At 47.7% G+C, this 15,753-nt stretch overlaps 1 pseudogene; it reads left to right on the top strand.

The window, feature by feature from the left end:
• Positions 1-1,825: 1,825 nt before the first annotated feature.
• Positions 1,826-4,306, top strand: LOC135228787 (small ribosomal subunit protein eS10-like; annotated as a pseudogene).
• The last annotated feature ends 11,447 nt before the right edge of the window (positions 4,307-15,753 follow it).

The raw sequence follows: 15,753 nt of genomic DNA, 5'->3' as shown, positions 1-15,753 counted from the left end.
GGAAACTTCTTTGCTTTTGGTTTAGTTCAGTTGTGCTGACCTCCCCTGTACTGTGTGCTGTCTTTCCCTTCACCTAAAGTAGTTCTTATCTACTATCTAATTAGTGAATGCCCCCTCCCACCCTCCCTCCCTCCCCCCTCTCGTAACCACGAAAGAATGTTTTCTTCTCAGTTTAAACTATTTCTCAAGTTCTTATAATAGTGGTCTTATACAATATTTGTCCTTTTGCAACTGACGAATTTCACTCAGCATGATGCCTTCCAGGTTCCTCCATGTTATGAAATGTTTCACAGATTCGTCACTGTTCTTTATCGATGTGTAGTGTTCCATCATGTGAATATACCATAATTTATTTATCCATTCATCCATCGATGGGCACCCTGGTTGCTTCCATGTTTTTGCTATTGTAAACAGTGCTGCAATAAACATGGGTGTGCATATATCTGTTCATGTAAAGGCTCTTATTTCTCTAGGATATATTCCAAGGGGTGGGATTGCTGGATTGTATGGTAGTTCTATTTTTAGCTTTTTAAGGAAGCGCCAAATCGATTTCCAAAGTGGTTGTAACATTTTACATTCCTACCAGCAATGTAGAAGTGTTCCAATCTCTCCACAGCCTCTCCAACATTCATTATTTTGTGTTTTTTGGATAAATGCCAGCCTTGTTGGCAAAAAAAAAAAAAAAAAAATTTATTTTTTTTGTTGGAGTGAGATGAAATCTCATTGTAGTTTTGATCTGCATTCCTCTAATTACCCTATTGTTTTTGATGATCCTTGTATCCCCAGTGCCTGGTATAGTGCCTGGAATATAGTAGATAGCCATGAAATGCTCGATAATTATTTTTGGGTGAATCAATCAGTCAAAAAGGCATCAGGTACGGTGGAAGGAGGAGGGGAGTGGGAATCAGAGAGACTGGTATTCCAGTTTTGCCTCTGCAACATATTAGCTGTATGGCCTTAGGTGAGTTTCTCAAGCTCTCCAATTCTCAGCTTTTGCAAGTGTTTAAAAACTGGAAACAGCGCCAGGAAAACAGCAAGAATGGTCCTACCTCACAGAGTTAGGAGGCTTAAAAATGGTGACTCTTTGTGGGATGTCCTGGAGATAGTTTGACCAAATGTTTGTTTCTCCTCTCATATTGGACTTCCCTACTTGGTAGAAATTTTGAGATTGTCCAGAAAGGGTGAGTCCACTAAAGGGGTTGGAGAGAGAAAGCTTAGATTAAACCAGAAGGACTGACAATGAGTGACCTGGGAATGTTGTTGTTGTTAGGTGCTGTGCCATCAGCTTCGACTTATGGCGACCCTGTGTACAACAAAACAACACACTGCCCGGTCCTGTGCCATCCTCACAACTGTTGTTATGCTTGAGCCCATTGTTGTAGCCACTGTGACAATCCAGCTCATTGAGGGTCTTCCTCTTTTTCACTGACCCTCTACTTTGCCAAGCATGATGTCCCTCTTCAGGGACAGCTCCCTCCTGATAGCATGTCCAAAGTACATGGGACAAAATCTCACCATCCTTGCTTCTAAGGAGCATTCTGGCTGTAGTTTCTCCAAGACAGATTTGTTCATTCTTCTTGGAGTTCATGGTATATTCAGTATTCTTCTCCAACACCGTAGTTCAAAGGCACCAATTCTTCTTCGGTCTTCTTTATTCATTGTCATGAGAATGAGGAAATTTTATTTTACTCCAGAGTAGTTCTCATCATTATATAAATATATAAAGGAAATAAGTAAATATCAGTGGCTTGTCTTCTTCTTTTAACCCAAAATTAGAACACGGAAATGTGTTGACATTGTAGTGGGGGTTGGAAAACTTCTTCTGTAAAGGGTCAGAGAATAGATATTTTTAGCTTTGTGGGCCGTACAGTCTCTGCCCCAACTATTCAAAAGCAGCCTCAGACAACGTATAAATGAATGGGTGTGGCTGTGTTCCAATAAACTTTATTTTGAAAAATCTGGCTTTGGGGGAGCCACCGGGATGTTGATGCCCAAGAATAATGGGGTTGCCATTTATAAACTCCTTTTTAAGGAGGAGGTGACAGGGGCTGTTATGAATTGAATTGTGTCTCCCCAAAATATGTATCAACTTGGCTAGGTCATGATTCCCAGTAAAGTGTGGTTGTCTGCTGTTTTGTGACCTGATTGTGATGTGATTATCCTAAAAAAAAATATCCTACATGTTGTAAATCCTAACCTCTATGATGTTAATGAGGCAGGACTCAATATACAGGTTTAGGTTGTACTTTGAGTCAGTCTGTTTTGAAATACAAAAGATCGAATCTAGCAGAGAAGAGAGGGACCTCATTACCACCAAGCAAGAAGAGCTGGGAGTGGAGCGTGTCCTTTGGACCCGGTGTCCTTGCGCTGAGAACCTCCTAGGCCAGGGAAAGATTGATGACAAGGACCTTTCCCTGGATCTGACAGAGAGAGAAAGCCTTCCCCTAGAGCTGGCACCCTGAATTCGGACTTCCAGCCTCCTAGACTGTGAGAGAATAAATTTCTGCTTGTTAAAGCCATCCACTATATTCTTTCTGTTACAGCAGCACTAGGCGACTAGGACACCATCCACTGTGGTGTTTCTGTTACAGCAGCACTAGGCGACTGGGACACCCTCCACTGTGGTGTTTCTGTTACAGCAGCACTAGGTGACTGGGACACCATCCACTGTGGTGTTTCTGTTACACCAGCACTAGGTGACCGGGACACCGTCCACTGTGGTGTTTCTGTTACAGCAGCACTAGGTGACCGGGACACTGTCCACTGTGGTGTTTCTGTTACACCAGCACTAGGTGACCGGGACACCGTCCACTGTGGTGTTTCTGTTACAGCAGCACTAGGTGACCGGGACACCGTCCACTGTGGTGTTTCTGTTACAGCAGCACTAGGTGACAAGGACACTCTCCACTGTGGTGTTTCTGTTACAGCAGCACTAGGCGACTGGGACACCCTCCACTGTGGTGTTTCTGTTACAGCAGCACTAGGCGACTGGGACACCCTCCACTGTGGTGTTTCTGTCACAGCAGCACTAGGCGACTGGGACACCATCCACTGTGGTGTTTCTGTTACAGCAGCACTAGGTGACAAGGACACTCTCCACTGTGGTGTTTCTGTTACAGCAGCACTAGGCGACTGGGACACCATCCACTGTGGTGTTTCTGTTACAGCAGCACTAGGCGACTGGGACACCCTCCACTGTGGTGTTTCTGTTACAGCAGCACTAGGTGACTGGGACACTGTCCACTGTGGTGTTTCTGTTACACCAGCACTAGGTGACCGGGACACCGTCCACTGTGGTGTTTCTGTTACAGCAGCACTAGGTGACCGGGACACCGTCCACTGTGGTGTTTCTGTTACAGCAGCACTAGGTGACCGGGACACCGTCCACTGTGGTGTTTCTGTTACAGCAGCACTAGGTGACCGGGACACCGTCCACTGTGGTGTTTCTGTTACAGCAGCACTAGGCGACTGGGACACCCTCCACTGTGGTGTTTCTGTCACAGCAGCACTAGGCGACTGGGACACCATACACTGCGGTGTTTCTGTCACAGCAGCACTAGGTGACCGGGACACCCTCCACTGTGGTGTTTCTGTTACAGTAGCACTAGATGACTAATACAGTGGCTAAGAAGGATGTCCACATGTCAGAGCACCGGAAACTGGCAGACAAGAACTTGCCCAACCTTCACATCACAAAGGCTACGCAGGCTCTCAAGTCATGAGGGTACATGGAGGGACAGTTTTCTGGAGACATTGCTACTGGTACCTTACCAATGAGGGTATGCAGTATCTCTGTGAGAACCCCACTTTTCCCCTGAGATTGTGCCTGTTACCCTGGGCTGAAGCTGTCCTGAGACTGGCAGGCTGAGACCTAAAGGTCTGGAGGGTGAACGACCTGCAAGATTCACTTGAGGGGAGGGACACAGATGGAGCGCTGTGCCTCCTGGTGCCAACATGAAAACCGAGGCTGGGGCTGGGTCAGCAACTGAATTCAAGTTTAGAGGCGGGTTTAGTTGTGGACGTGGGCAGCCACCTCAGTAAAGTTGGAGGGGATTGTATTGTGTTAAATAAACCTGAAAACCTGAAGCAGAGAAAAAAAAAAAAAAATGGCATTGGGCCAGATTGGGCCACATGGTCCATACAGTTTGCAGACCTCTGCCCTAGAGCAGCAGGCCCTTCAGGCAAATACAAGAACCAAGGGAAGTGCATCATCCACTGTCTCTCTCTTTATTCTTGAGAGCAGCACCCATATCCTAGGTGACCTTGTATCCCTTATTTGAAATGAAGATGAAATAATTTAGGAATAACTTGTTTAAGGCCAATGGAATCTCTGATAAATTTATGTTTAATTTTTACAAGATAATTTGAGCCCCTAATTTAGGAATTTATTGCATTCACAGTTTCGACTTGTCGGTATATAATCATGAACCATACATAAAAACCAAGCCAAATTCATTGCTATTGAATCGATTCTGACTCATAGTGATCCTATAGGACAGAGTAGAACTGCTCTAGAGGGTTTCTAAGGAGCGGCTGGTGGATTCAAACTGCTGACCTTTTGGTTAGCAGCCGTAGCTCTTCACCATAGGCCACCAGGGCTCTGTGGGAGCCACACATGTACATTTGCAAATGTGAACGTGCACACACATGTCCCTAACTTTTCGTGCATACATGTCTCATTCTGGAGTCTTAGGACCAGATGTCATTTATTTTTTAACTCTTTTTTTTTTCTGAGCAAGGTTCTGGTAATCCAATAGAGATTACATATATTATTGTACTATAGCCTAGCTTTCTCAGGCTTAAGCCCAGTTCAGTTTTTTAGCCATCATATCTAATTGTAGGCAGTGTTTTGAGAAATGCTGGTCACTTGTAAAAGGTATCCTAGTATCCTAAAAAACTTGAAATCTTGCCCTGGATCTATGACGATATAGTAAGGACTTGGGAATTCTTTGGACTTTCCTTCTACGACCATCCCACATTTGAGACTTGGAGAGTACTTTCACAGATGAGTGTGTGTTTATTGCTGTAATACAGAAACAATTATCGTGTCTTGCTTTTACAGCTCTGAGTGCCACATTCGTGGGCATCAGGAGGGCCCAGATGGCAATTTTAGCAGACATTGGAAATAAACGGATTCGTTTAAAAGCAGGAGCTCGGAGCCCAGAAAAGCGGTAACATATTTTAGATACGTTCCTTAAATCATGTGCACTCAGCGACTTGCAGTTTTCTAAAGTGAGAAGAGAGGTTACATGCCTCAAGGACATCCACAGGAGACCCCGGATTTTATCTTAGGCGGTAGCATTGACTGCTTCTTCCTCTTTGAAACCTTTCCCCGGAGTGAACTCGGTTCATACACGATGAGTCTGCCAAGCCAGACAGAGGCATTCTGGCTGCCTTCGAGGTAGAGAAGAATTGCTGGCTGAGTGGAAGGTGCCAAGGTCTGGATCAGTGTCAGCATCTGGGGAGATGTCAGGCTGGCCTTGGTGCAGTCATTTCATGCACACTGGCGCATCCTACCTTCCTGTCCTTCTGCTGGTTGTTGTTAGCTGCCTTCAAGTCTGTTCCAAATCACAGTGACCCCATGTACAAGAGAACAAAACACTGCCTAGTCCTGCACCATCCTTACAATTGTTGTTATGTTTGAGCCCACAGTTCCAGCCACCGAGTCAATCCACTGAGGGGCTTCCTCTTTTTCGCTGACCCTCTACTTTACCAAACATGATGTCCTCTAGGAACTGGTCCCTCCTGATAACATGTCCAAAGTATGTAAGACGAAGCCTTGCAACCTTTGGTTCTAAGGAGCACTCTGGCTGTACTTCTCCCAGGACAGATTTGTTGGTTCTTCTGGCAGTCCACGGTATATTGAATATTCTTTGCCAACACCATAGTTCAAAGGTGTCAATCCTTCTTCAGTCTTCCTTATTCATCGTCCAGCTTTCACATACATATCAGGCAATTGAAAACACCATGGCTTGGATCAAGAGCACCTTAGTCCTCAAAGTGACATCTTTGCTTTTTAACACTTCTTTAAAGAGGTCTTTTGCAAACATATTTTCCTGTCCTCTTGCTGGTAGGAGAGGCAGGATAGGTAATGGCAAAAGCCTGGCTTGAGTCGTGGCTTGGTGGTTTACTTACAGTGAGGAGGTGATGCTTGTCTAATAGCTGCACTGAAGCAAATGGAGCAGTCGATGGAAAAAATGGCGGCTGAGAGAAGCCAAAGCATTTGCACTGGCTGGAGCCCAGAGTGTCGATGGGTGAATGGCAGCAGAAGAGGGCTGAGAGGTAGACAGGGCCTGAGGCTGAAGGGCCTTGAAGGTAGTACTAAGAAGTGTAGACTTTAGCTGTCCAGAGACATAGTGCTGCTGGAGGATTTTAAAGACAGAAATTATACAATCAGGTAGATCAGTATTTAGTAGGATTTCCTTGACTCCAGTAAGGTGGGCGATCTGGAAGTAAGGCTGGAAAGGGTGCAGCAACATAAGGGAGGAGTTGGCCGGGAAGGTCAAGATGGGACATGATAAAGGCTTGAACAAGGCAATGGCAGGGAGGCAGTGAGAAGGAGATGGGAACAGAAGACTTGGGGACTGAATGTGGGGTTGACGTTAATTCTTGGTTTTATGGCTTAGGCAAGAGAATTAAATAAGACCAAGAATCCAACAGGAATGACAGATTTGGGGGAGGGAGATGATGAGTTTTGCTTTTGACATGCTGTTAGAGGGCCCTATGAGATGTCTATGAGGAGTTGTCTAGCAGGCAACGGGACCTACTATTGGAACACAGGAGAGGGGACTGTTCTGAAGTTAAAACTAAGGGGCTGGATGAGATGGTCCAGGGAGTCTACCAAAGACAGGGATAAAGCCCCAAGAAATAGCAATATTTAAGGACTAAATGGATGAAGATGAACCCACAAAGCAGTAGCACTGTTTGCTTTAAAAAGGACGGGGAAAATAAAAAATGACTAGGGCTACAGAAGTCAGTGCAGAGAGAGTTTCAAGAAGACACCAGTCAAGCGCTGCAGTGAGAGGAAATAAAACAAGGACTGAATTGTCTTTGCTGAGTTGGGCAGATATGAGGTTGTTACCAATGCAGTTAAAGCAGCAGCGCAAAGACAGGGAGACAGATCTAGGCTGCAGTAGATCTGAGGAGCTCACAAGTCAGGGAGGGTAGGTGGGGAGTGTGAAGTAACCTCTCAAGAAGTTTACCTGGGGAAGGAAGGAGCAAGATGGAGACAGCTGGAGGCAGGAGGCACCCAAAAATGTTCCATCAATTTGAAGAAAAGAAATGTCAAGTGTCACAGAGGAAAACACATTGCAAATGTGTTAGAATAGTGATCTAAGATGCTGAATTCTTCTCCCTTCCCCAGATTTCAATCTGGAGTAATACTGGGCAATGCTATGAAGCAGGAGTTTCTCTTGGAGGCTCCATCATCCCTTTATCTAGGTCTCTCCTCCAAGCCACTCCTAAAAATACAGAGGAATCCCCCCAGGGCTTAGCCTCCTGAATATGTTTCTAGCTTCTTCCTCAACAAACATTACTTGGTGTCCTAGATATGTCAGTCAATTTGCCTGCCATATGCAATTTCCCCTTCTGGCTTAAAATGTCCGGGACACATCCCTAGGGAGGCTGTCCATCCTCTTCCTCCAGCTTCTTTCCCACTGAGCTATGCCTGTTTGGACATGGATGAACATCTGTCTTGAAGCAGCCAACCCAGTGGCTGGCCAGAGATTTAAGTGGTCAATCATATCCTTTCTCTGGAGAAACTGGACTCTGAGACATTTGAGAACATGTTCGTGAGGTGGTAGCCATCCTGCTTTTGGATATCTGTGAGGTTTCTTTGGATATGCTTAAAATACCATGTGCTCCCTGTTACTTACCTTAGCTAACTTGTGTACATTTTGGTCCCTTGCAACCAAAATAGCCCGGATACCTTGGCCACACCACCACCGCTATTGTTCCATTTTCTTCAGCTCTGCTAAATGAGTTGCTAGTTAAATGGCTCACTTTACGCATGATGTTCTTTTTCTATCTTCTGTTTTACATTTAAATGATTGCAAGTTCATGCTGTTCAATATTTGTCTTAATATGAAAATGAAGTGTTCTCTTTTTTGAGCAAATTGACACAACGCGTCATTTGGCAGCTGATAACAAGAGACCCGACTATAGTGGATTAAGCATGTAAGGATTTGATCTCTCTTAAACGGGAAGGCCAAAGTTGACGTTCAGCGATGGCGTGGTAGCTTCCTGATGTCATAAAAGACTCAGGCTTCCTCTTTTCTGCTCTGCAACTCTTAAGTCTTGGCTTCTATCTTCAAGGTCACTGCATGATCCAAGATGGCTGCTGGAGCTCCAGCGGTCATCAACCATAGTGTAGGTTTGCTTTTGCTGCAATAATGCTGAATAACAAACCAGCCCGAAGCTCAGTAGCTTACAACAGTGGGCACGTATCTGCTTCCAAGGCTATAGATCTGCTGAGGCAGCTTTGCTTCAGGCTTGAGGTTGACTGCACTTAGCTGCAGGTTGGAGTCCAGGTCTGCAGCATGTGTCTCCATAGTGTCCTTGGGCCAGCAGCTATCTGGGCATGTTATCCTCATGGCAATTTGCTGGAGCTTAAGAGAACGAACCAAACCATGTGAGCACATTCTAAGCCTCTGTTCACAGTACGTCCAATCATATCCCATTGACCAAAGCAGGTAATATGGCCAAACCTAAAATCAAGGCACAAGGACATACATTCCACACACCATAATGGATGGGTTTTCTAGTTCTGTTACGGGATGGAGTAAAGAATTGAGAGCAATAATCCAGTCTATCACAGACATCGTGTCTGAATCCCAGGACAAAGGAAGGGGGTTGAGAGGGATAAAAGGGTACCCCTATAAGCCATGCCAGCATCTTTAAGGAACTCTCTGGGAAGTCTCCCACTATACTTCCAATCGTATTTCCTTGGCCAGAAACTTTCATATGGCCGTTTCTGGGTGCAAGAGCGAGACTGGAAAATATATTCTTTATTCCAGGTTGCAGCGTGTCCAGCTAAAAATTGGGGTTCTGTTGCCAGGTCAGAAAGAGAGAACAGGTATTGGATAAGGCAGCTAGCAATTTCTTCCATAGTATTTATCCCTTACTGTGATAAGGTAATCTGATAACTTGAGTCAAGGTGTTCATTGTGATTGCTTAATGTGTGCATCTAATTAAGATACAAATGATGATTACTCAGTAATTAAACACTGCTGGACTGCTGCTTTTGCAAGGAGGCAAACACAAATGATTTGATTTCTCCTTCACAAAGGCTTTTTCTAAAACTTGGTTTATTTAACTTTTATTTACCCTTAAAATATATACGGTAGGACCAAGAAGAGTGGCTGTTAAAGGCATCGAAAAATAAAATATTTACGTAAGAGGGACACTAACCCTGGTGGTGCAGTGGTTAAGAGCTATGGCTGCTAACCAAAAGGTCAGCAGTTTGAATCCACCAGCTGCTCCTGGGAAACCCTATGTGGCAGTTCTACTCTGTCCTATAGGGTCGCTATGAGTTGGAATTGACTTGACTGCAACGGGTTTTTTTTTTTTTTTTTTTTTTTACCTCCAAGAGAAATTTCCAAATAGGTTCTTCCTTCAGGTTTTTGTTCAAATGCCTCCTTGCCAGTGAGGCCTTCTCTGACTACCCAACTTAAAACAGTAATGCTTTTCCTTGATTCATTTTTCTCCATATCATTTATTACCATACTTGACTGTTTTATTATTTGCTTGAGAAGGTTTGCTCTCGGCTACCAACCAAAAGGCTGGCAATTGGAATCCCCCCAGCAGTGCTGTGTAAGAAAGGCCTAGCAATCTACTCCCATAAGATGAACAGTTTACTCTCACACCATGAGTCGGAATCGATTTGATGGCAAGAGGTTTGGTGTTTTGGCACCAGCAGGTGAGAGACTTGAAGTTAGAGCATTTGGTTGTTTTTTTCACTGTTGGTGAACCGGATCGATGGAATGAAGCTTGATTTCACTTTCAGTTGTCTGGTCAACAAACCAGCTAGAACAGGGAGGCTCCTTTTCTCAGTGGCTTCCTGAGGCCAACTGCAGCCATTTTGTGACCCTAAGGCAACAAGTCTGAGGGGAAAAGGCAATTGCTGAAGGTGATACTGTGGAAGCTGTAAAGAAATTGGGTTTCTAAGGTCATACCTGGAAACCCTGGTGGCGCAGTGGTTAAGAGCTACGGCTGCTAACCAAAAGGTCGGCAGTTCAAATCCACCAGGCGCTCCTTAGAAACTCCATGGGGCAGTTCTACTCTGCTCTATAACGGTTGCTATGAGTCGGAATCGACTCAACTGCAAAGGGTTTGGTTTTTTGGCTTTAGGTCATACCTGAGTGGCTGAACCAACATGGAGGCGCCTTCTAGACTTTCTGTTTTGTGTGAGACAGAGAAAGGCAGCCTTTGACTTCTGGCAGCTGACCTGGTATTACCCGCTCAGTCTTGGTGTTCTGTTGAGCATAAACAATTTCATGCACACCAACAATAGACAAGGCAGCTTTGTGTCCTGATGGATCAAGGCAAACACACGTCAGTAACTGAGGGGAGTGGTGCCTAGGTCCTCCACCCCCCACCCTTGCTGTGCATGCATTAACTCACCCAGGAGTCTGGGAGCCAGTACTTGAGGATATGGAACCGCTGAGGCTCCGGACTGTATCTTGGGACCTGGAGAACCTGCAAATATGAGGAATAGATGTGTGGTACTGGGAATCCATTGCCATCTATTCGATTCCGACTTCTAGCGACCCTATAGGAGAGTAAAACTGCCCCATAAGGTGTCCAAGGAGCGGCTGGTGGATTTGAACTGTCCATCTTTTGGTTAGCAGCTGAACTCTTAAGCACTGAGCCACCAAGGCTCTAACTATTCAAGGGACACTGGGCAGCCTTCAGATAGTACCGGAAGCCACGAGGCTGGTGGAATTTTTTGCAGCCTGTGTCTCTGAGGGCACGGGTGTGGATCAGCTTGTGGGCAGGTCTCTTAATCTGGAGGGCAACAGGATTGTATGGTCAGGCGTCTGTGGGACCGAGGGTCGGTGTGTGAGAGGGGCAAAGGGGGGAAGGAGTGGCTCGGCAAGTCTGGACGCTAGAGTGTAGGGAGGGGCGAGGACTGCAAGGGGTCCTGGGGACGCTTTTGGCCTGCCACCAGCAGCGAAGGTGGGCGAGGCGCAAGTTAAAAGCCATACCCTGCCCGGTTCCAAGCCTGGGCGCGGCGCAAGGCGGGGGACTGCGCGGGGAAGGAGGGATGCAGGAAGGCTGGACTCCGTGGGTTTGGGCGGTGCACAGACGAAGCAGGGGCGTGCGCGCAAGTTCAAAGCCCAGCCGCGCCCGGCCTCCAGAGCCCCGCGAGGCGCGCACAGCCCGCGGGCGCGCGGTTGCTAAGCCCCGCGCCCCCGGAGACGTTCCGGGCGGCTGTTGCGCGGCGCAGGTCGGGGAAGGAGAGCGGAGGGAGGCTGGCGGCCGGCTCTGCTCCCGCGCCCCGGCTCCCGGCGCCCGCCCGGCGGCCCAGCAGCGTTCCGGCGCCGCCACCTTCGCGCCCCGCTCGCCCCGAGCCCGCGCCGAGCCATGCCCGCCGCCGCGCCCACCCCGCGCCCGCCGCCGCCTCCGGCCCGGCCGGCTCCCGGCTGCCCCGCGCGGCCTGCCCCGGGTGAGTGCCGGGCGCTCGGGCGGGAACGGGTCGGGCGCTGCCCCGGCGGGGCTGGGAGAACTTCTGTGGCCGGGACTCAGGACCCCGGTGGAGGCGGATGGGGGGGCAGCGGTGCCAGCCCCTGGGAGTGCCCGGAACCCGGGGTGCGGTGTGTGTGTGTGTGTGTGCGTGCGTGGGTGGTGTGTTTGCTCGCGTGCAGGCGCCCGTGTGCCTCCACTAGCTGAAATTTGAAATTCTCTTGCTTGGCGATGACGCTGTCGGGAGCCGGTTCCCTGTCCCTCGCCAGCCTGAGAGGCCTTGTTGGTAAGCGCGCTGAGCACATTTGGAGGTGCGCGGGGCTGCAGAAGGGTGAAGGCGTCCGGGAGGAGGCTGACATTTACTCAGAATCTCAACGTGCTGGCGCTTCGCCTACACTTGACCTCATTTCGTCCTCTCCACAGACCTGTAAGGAAGGTGGAGTTAGCCCCATTTCTCAGATGAGAAAACCGTGGTTTCCAGAACCGTGCATGAGGTCACATGGCTTGACAGTGGCGGAGCTGGGATTTGAACCTTTGTTTCCAGAGCTCACTGATCCAGCTAAAGGAAAGGAAACTCTCCTTAAAACTAGAAAAAGAAAGACACAGAACTAAAGATGGTTATGCACACGGCTAGACACACAGCATTTGGGAATCAGGGGGGAAAAAAAAAGAGCTTGTGAAATATCCCATCAGTTAGTTGCAGATATAGGACCGTATTAACACTCCTTTCACGTCTGGCTCCGGGAGCGCCGTATGGTGGTGAGATGGGGAGAAGACAGGATCAGTGCTGGGCAGAGGCGTCTGGGGACACCTTTTCAGAGTACCAGTCTGCTGGGAGTGGGGCGTGAGGAGAAGTTGTGGAGGAATTTGGGTTGTTATTCATCCTGGAGAGTTAGTCATCCCTTACCTCACCCCCACCCAGTTGTTGCCATTTCCTCTCTTTTACTTGAAGTAAAGTGCAAGATGAAAGCTGTCACCTAGAAGCCAGGTCCCACCTCATCACCTAGCATCTGGGCATTATGTGGCCTTGCACTTTCATGGTTGTGTTGGGAGCTGTGAAGCCGGTGATCAGTCTGGTGGTGTTGAGATAATGACCCCAATGAAGGAGCTTCTGGAGCAATAGCCATACATTAGGTTTGGCAGGGAGGCCAAACCTTAGGCGGCCAGGGAGGAAGCAGGGGCTGGGGAAGTCAAAAACAGAAGGGGTGTTGGGTTCGCTGGACAGCCCAGCTTCACAAGAGCATTTCAGTTAATACTTGGATTGCTTTGGGTAGTGCCACAAGGTACATTACTAGAGAAAGAAAGAATGGGGAGGCAGAAAATGATTTCTGAAAGGTGCTTTGTAACTCATTTCATTTAAGATCGAAAGGTCTGTGAAGCACAGTGTGTGCTGTGCTCTTTTATTGTGGACTAAAAGAAGGGGAAGAAGCGAAAGAGCCCCTGCGTGAGAACTGCCTCAGAATAACTGAGATGGAGGCTTAGTGTTGTCAGGGTCAGGCTCTGGACAAAACAGCTCCAACCTGGAGAAAGAAACCTGTTTCTGGTGCACATTGATGCTTTCCTCCCAGGTGCCAGCCCCTGTATCTCTGTGTGGGAGGACAACCCTTGGGCTGCCAGAGTCTGCTTTGTCTGTAGGCACCAAGAGCAAGGAGTGCCAGGGAATTTACATTTCCCCCGAGGGCAGCCCCTAACCAGTGGTTTTTTGTGGGGGGGTATAAATTGTCCAGATCCCTTGCCCTTGATTGGGGAGCTCTTGGGCACGACATACTTTGTCTCCAGATATACACTGTGGAGGTATGTCAAAGTGCCCTCCGTGAGTCATTGCTTAGTTTGCTTCCCTTGCTTGGTTTGCTTTTGTTTCTTGTCTCGCTTCCATGCTCCCCTTCCAGTCACTTTCATAGGAATTCTTATCTCAGAATCTGATTCTAGGGAACCCAACCAAAAATATGGACCCTTCTCTCTCTCAACAGTTGTTTTCCTCCTGTGGTATCAGAATAAGAACATAACCACCAGTAAAGGGTTGCCTGTGCCTTTTTTGTGAATTAGTAAAAGATGCCCCCTCCTGGGTGAATGCTGCCTGTGCTTCAGCACTGGATTGACAGGCAGAGGGTCAGGGTCCCCTGGCCCCCTTAGCTGCCTTTGGCGGTTGCACACAATATACAACCCAAGGGGGCCACATGGTGCTTCTGTGGGGGCTCAGAGAAGCAAAGCCAAGATGGGGAGCTGTCCATTTGTCCTGTGATCGCATTTCTCGGCTTCTCTTATCCCTCTTTTTCACAGTTGAAAGGACATTTCCCTCCCATGTTTTCCTAAATATCCGAATATTTTAGGCAGATATTTTGCTTTGTTCTGGACTGAGTGATTAAATGTCTTTGCTTCTTTTTAAAACCAGCAAAGGAAAGAAAAAAGTCTATGTCATGGCCATCAGAAACATGATACCATAGACTGCAGGGGGGAGGTGGTGCCTGGTCAGGGAAGGTGGTCAGCTTTCCATCTGCCTGGCTGCCCAGGAGCTCCCAAGGGGCCTGAGTCTTGACAGTGGGGTCAGTGTGGGGGGCTTGGATGGGCTGCTTCAGTCAGAGGCTCTTGTCTAAAGGGCTTTCCTTTCCCAGGGTGGTGGGGGCGCATTGTATCTGGTATCCTGGGTTTTCCTATCTTTTCCTTGGGTGGCTTCCTGTTAGTGTCTAAATTTGGCTTACCTGATGGTGGAGCGGAGCCCCTTTTGAAGATAAATATGTGGGTGAGTTCTTTGAAGAAGATGTTTTTGTTAACTTCTTGGTGAATGTTATGAATTGAATTGTGTCCCCCCCAAAATGTGTGTCAACTTGGCAAGACCACGATTCCCAGTACTGCATGGTTGTCGTCCATTTTGTGAGCTGGTATAATTACCTATAGTTGTAAATCCTAACCTCTATGATGTTACTGAGGCAGAATTAGAGGCAGTTATGTTAATGAGGCTGGACTCAATCTACAGGATTAGATTGTACTTTGAGTCAGTCTCTTTTAAGATATAAAAGAGAGAATTGAGCAGAGAGGAGAGGGACCTTATGCCACCAAGCAAGAAGAGCTGATCCTAGGGGGTCCCTGCGCTGAGAAACTCCTAGACCAGGGGAAGATTGATGCCAAGGACCTTCCCCCAGAGCCAACAGAGAGAAGTCGTCTTCTCCTGGAACTGGCGCCCTGAATTCAGACTTCTAGCCCCCTAGACTGTGAGAGAATAAATTTCTGTTTGTTAAAGTCATCCACTTCTGTTATAGCAGCACTAGGTAACTAAGGCAGTGACATAGGGCAGAAAAGGGACAGACAGAATGAAGGAGTGGGAGAAGAAGAAATCTGTACTGGGAGTCAGGGCATTGGGTCCAATCCCCGATGTCTGAATCCTCCTGGTGACCTGGGGCAAGTCATTGGACTTCTCTGGGAGCGTCAGTGTCTTCGTCTTTATTTACTTAATAATAATAATAACTATCCGCCCAACCTCAGAGGGTTGTTTGATGATCAAAAAAAAAAAAAGATCAGAGGGGAAATATTTTCATTGATTCATTAAACAGTTATTGAGCAAGCCCGTCATCCTTCCCCAGGGAGAACTGGTAGTCTCTCAGAGATAGTTGTGTTCGTAGATGCGTCATGCTGGGCTAGAAGTGAGGGACTAGAGTGAAGCTGCGGAGCAGGGACTGCATGAAGGGGCAGGGATCTCCCAGAGCTGCTTGGTCTGGTCTTGAAGGCTAAGTGATCATGGAACCCTGAAAACTGCAGGGTGGCATATGGTGTGTGGGTAAGGGGGCCAGGACTCTTGAGCCTGTCAGAACTGCCTTCAAACCCTGGCTCTGACACTTCAGAGTTGTGTGACCTTGGACAGGGTACCCAACTACTGTCATTTTTCTCATTGGTGCAACGGGCATGACCAAATTGTTCTGAGGATTTACTGATGTGAAGCAGTTAGCAGACATTATTACAAATGCAGAGGAGCCCTGGCGGCTCAAAGGGTTAAGCGCTCGGCTGCTAACCAAAAGGCTGTAGGTTTGAATCCACCCAGTGACTCTACAGGAAAAAGACCTGGTGACCTGCTTCCAT

Source organism: Loxodonta africana, chromosome 27, assembly GCF_030014295.1.
Source record: "Loxodonta africana isolate mLoxAfr1 chromosome 27, mLoxAfr1.hap2, whole genome shotgun sequence".
In the NCBI taxonomy this organism is placed as follows: Eukaryota; Metazoa; Chordata; class Mammalia; order Proboscidea; family Elephantidae; genus Loxodonta; species Loxodonta africana.
The sequence above is the reverse complement of the archived record's forward strand: the minus strand, read 5'-3'. Positions and strand labels throughout refer to the sequence as shown.